The 3,732-nt window shown below is 41.0% G+C and overlaps 1 protein-coding gene across 3 annotated transcripts in view; it reads left to right on the top strand.

The window, feature by feature from the left end:
• The first annotated feature begins 2,617 nt into the window (after positions 1 to 2,617).
• LOC115241949 (vigilin) overlaps positions 2,618 to 3,732 on the top strand; it is a 7,619-nt gene continuing 6,504 nt past the window's right edge. The window contains exons 1-2 of one of the 3 annotated variants that reach the window (XM_029817935.1): positions 2,618 to 2,683; positions 2,808 to 2,876. The gene's annotated coding sequence lies outside the window, so the exon portion shown is untranslated. Of the gene's footprint in view, positions 2,684 to 2,807; positions 2,877 to 2,924; positions 3,487 to 3,732 lie in introns of those variants that run through there. The other 2 variants (XM_029817933.1, XM_029817934.1) reach the window with 2 other exon arrangements.

The following is a 3,732-nucleotide window of genomic DNA, read 5'->3' as shown; positions in this document are numbered from 1 at the left end:
TCTACCGTTATCTAGGGCGATGTCTCCCCGCCGTTCGCCGCAGCCGTGCCCTCTATCATCTAACACGCAGCGTCGCTACCATCAACGAGTTGTTGGTTGTCGCCAAGATGCGTAGGTGGCGGCTCTGTTTTACCGACGCGTCTACTGGAAATCACTAAGGGATTAGCGAATCTGGGGGCCTATTAAGCCCGTATCAGACTACGCATTGAAGATTGAGATTCAAGATTCAAGATTGAAATTTGACCAATCAGGACAAAGAAATTTTAGTCTCTTTTGTTCTGATTAGTCAAATTCCAATCTTTAATCTTTAATCTTTCATTTTCAATGTGTAGTCTGATACGGGTTTTAGTGCCGGTCTACAATAGGTGATTTAAGATTTAGCCTTTGTTTTAAGAGAAAAATTACATCGATCCTAGCCTCAAGCTCTAAGCTTTAAAAGATGGGAGTTGGCCAACTCGCTTAGGGCTTAGAGATTAGGGCTTAAGGCAGCGCGAAAAATGTTTAAGGCCGGAAATACGTCACAGTTTAGAGGTTAAGTCATAAGGCTTAGGGCTTAAATCGCCTATTGTAGACCGGCACTTACGGTTCTTGAAACGAGGTGAAAATTACAAGAGTGAACAGATTTACTAGAAATCGACAAATGAAATTGTAGATACTCTAGTGAATTTCCTCACTTTTGTAATTTTCACTTCTCTTCAGAAACCGTAATAGGCTCCCAGATGCGACGCTAGATCGAGTTAATAAATTATTAGATTCTTTAATCAAAGTCACGTGTCATTAAGCTCGTATCAGACTACGGATTGAAAATTGAAGATCGAAGATTAAAAATTAGAATTTGACTAATCAGAAGGAAAGGAACTAAAATTTCTTTGTTCTGATTGGTCAAATTTCAATCTTTAATCTTCAATCTCGATCTTCAATATGTAGTCTGATACGGGCTTTACGGGAGTCCAGCATTTTTTTCATCAAAATCCTGTGCTGTGTTCCGATTCCCCGAATATTCGACGGAATAATCGACTGTGATTGGTCGATTTGCTTGCGACTGGCGACATGCGATCAATGTAGAACGGGCTTTACGTATACTATAATATCGGGTGCACCCGGATGAGAAATCGGAACACAATCCAGGGTACCGATCATGTAACTTTTTCCCTAGGGCGAAAACGTGAAAAATATTAGCATTAAAACCAATGGCAAAATTTTTCACTTTTCCGCCCTAGGGGAAAAGTTACATAATCGATACCTTGTAGCGGGATTCTCTAACGTCCTAACAACAATTGTCGTTATCGTTAGCGAGCGCCTTTCACCAAGATTATCCTTGCCATTGGCTGTCGCTAGTTTACGATACCGAAAATTGTTGATAGCAAGTTATTGAATCTTGCTACTGCAGGAGAAAGAAAGATATGTGCAGTCTCGACATGGGGTTTCACGCTATAATCTTTTGTCCCGATTGGTCAATCGAAACGAAACTAGCGAATCGATAAAAAATAACGGACCAATTACAAGCTGTGTTTTGAAGTGCTCCGAGTAGAGGATTTCTAGTAAATTACTGGAACTGTGGGTTCATTGGTGATTTTCTATATGGAGAGAAATAAAATCACCAATGAGATGTTAGGAAGAGACAGACATAGGCCTCCGATGTAGTACCTCTCTTTCTACAGCGAGCGCGCGTTTGTCTATCGCAACGCTCAGTCCACTTTAAGCCCGAATCACACTAGCGGCTCGCGGCTGCAATTGCGTTTGTGATTGTGATTTGCTACGCTCCAATCATACTTGCAATTGGTGCTTTCTGATTGGCTGAGGCAATCGCAATCGCAGCCGCTAGTGTGATTCGGACTTTATATGTTATGGACAAGCCATACTGATTGGTCGCCATTCCTAGAAATTTTATATTCGATAGCCAGTAGGTACGTTCGACAAAGTGAGCTTTCCAGCAAGAAACACACAATGACACAATTGCTATCAAATAGAAAAATTTTCGAGGCTTTAATAATTCTTTATTTTTATTCGATAGCTTCACGAATTGCATGAGAGACAGAGAAAGACAGAGAGACATTGTGTCTACCTGTGTTTTTTTCGCTCGAAAGCTTGTCATACGATTAAAGCCCGTATCAGACTACGCATTGAAAATTGAAGATCAAAGATTGAAATTTGACTAAACAGAACAAAAGGAACTAAAATTTCTTTCTCTTGATTGGTCAAATTTCAATCTTGAGGGCCAATTTCACCAAGTCCGGTTAATAGCGTTTTCGAATGAACGGGTTAACCCAACTCGGTTCAATTAATCACTATATTTTACTGTGAATTCAAGCCATTTATTGGCGGAGACGATGCAATGACGTCATTAATCGCTCTGAGAGCGATTAAACCCTGCTACATTCGAAAACGTTATCAATCTTCAATGTATACAGGCTTGATACAGTCTGATACAGGCTTAATGCAATAGCGATTTAAAAATGCTTCGTCAAACTGTTTTGATTGGCTATCGACTAGAGAGAATTTCTAGGATTGTCAAAGTTTCTTCCGTCATCAGCCAATCGGTACATCCGTTTCGTACAGTTTCGTTCCCTCGTCGTACGACAAATACCAATAACACGCAGGCCTCGATTATACCATATTTTGCCTGAGATTGTGGTAACTTTAGGCCGTCTCGTCTCCCGTCTCATTTCACTTTGCGTTACCGGTAAGGGTAGTCACGGATATCTCTCGAGTAATGGAGCGATAATTCGCTCCACGTTAATTCGATTAGATCTCGCGGTCCCGAAATACGTTGTTCGTTCTTCGTAACCGACGTTGTACTGTTTCAGGCAAATCACCGTTAAACTGGCTACGTAATACGCGTTTATTACTTGGCCGGATTTCTTTATTACGGTAGAGTAAGTAGCAAGCTTCTCAAAAACTATCCTGTGTGCTCGCTGTATCCTAGTGTTCTCGACGTGTCGAGAGAAACGTGTGCCTTCCTTCTCCCGTAACGCTTTTGCCTTCGCTCTCGCCTTTCGCTTCCGCGCGCTGATCTTTCATTCCATTTTTCCTAGTTTCGTGTTATTCATCACGCAACTGTCCTTTCTCGTCCTGTCGCGAGTCACGATATGCAGATGTTGGGACCCCGAGCCGTGAGCCCCGATGTGAGAGGTTAGCGATCTCGTGACGTGTCAAGTTAACACTCCGTTCCATATGATGGTGGTCGCTGTCTCAGTTACTGGTCATTGACATTGCTTCCTGCGCTTAACGTGCATTTGCTCGTCGTCGAGTCTCTGTTAATATATTTATCCGATCCACAAAATTCGTCAGCTTTGAAGAAAGCCTCGGGAGCGCTTTACGACGGAGGCGAATCGAATTTTTACAAGTCGAGACTATCCCGGAAGGGTTCGCATATTGTAACGAGTTTAGATGAAAAAAAAAAAAGAAGAAATATACATATATGTATATATGTCGTTGCGAAAGTCTAAATTACCGATTCGAATCGGTTCCTGTGAAAATATTTAGGTACAAACCCTCGCGATTATACCTCCGGGAGAAAATTTATTATCGATATAAAAATTCTCCCCCTCCCCTTATCCAACGTTTTACCGCAGCGATTATTTATCTTTTCATTTGTCGCAATATCAAGACTTTTAACAAAATATCATGCAAGAGACACATGGTATAACAATAAATTTAAATTTCACCTTTTATGTCAATCTTCTTTTCTCATATCATTATAATTCCATTTTTCCTTTATGCAATGCAACA

This window comes from Formica exsecta, unplaced genomic scaffold, assembly GCF_003651465.1.
Source record: "Formica exsecta isolate Colony F162 unplaced genomic scaffold, ASM365146v1 scaffold543, whole genome shotgun sequence".
NCBI lineage: Eukaryota > Metazoa > Arthropoda > Insecta > Hymenoptera > Formicidae > Formica > Formica exsecta.
The sequence above is the reverse complement of the archived record's forward strand: the minus strand, read 5'-3'. Positions and strand labels throughout refer to the sequence as shown.